At 45.0% G+C, this 229-nt stretch overlaps 1 long non-coding RNA gene across 1 annotated transcript in view; it reads right to left on the bottom strand.

Moving 5' to 3' along the window:
* The window catches only part of LOC102672114, a 165077-nt gene that overhangs the window by 22224 nt on the left and 142624 nt on the right, over nt 1-229 (bottom strand). The window lies entirely within an intron of this gene.

The raw sequence follows: 229 nt of genomic DNA on the forward strand, positions 1-229 counted from the left end.
TTATTTTACGTACAACCCAATTCTCGTGCGCGTACCTTTAACTTAATCGAATTTCCATCTTCTCCAAGATTGGAGGAGATAGAGAGAGAGAAAAAAAGAGAAAAAGATAAAAATTCGAAACGGTTGGACGTCAGGTGTTCTTTTCCTTCCGTTACAGTGGAAGTGGATCGTCTATCGCGGGCAGACAGTGGAAACGGACCGTTCGTGGCGCGCTACACACGAAGAGACC

This window comes from Apis dorsata, unplaced genomic scaffold (assembly GCF_000469605.1).
Source record: "Apis dorsata unplaced genomic scaffold, Apis dorsata 1.3 scaffold_327, whole genome shotgun sequence".
Taxonomy (NCBI): Eukaryota; Metazoa; Arthropoda; class Insecta; order Hymenoptera; family Apidae; genus Apis; species Apis dorsata.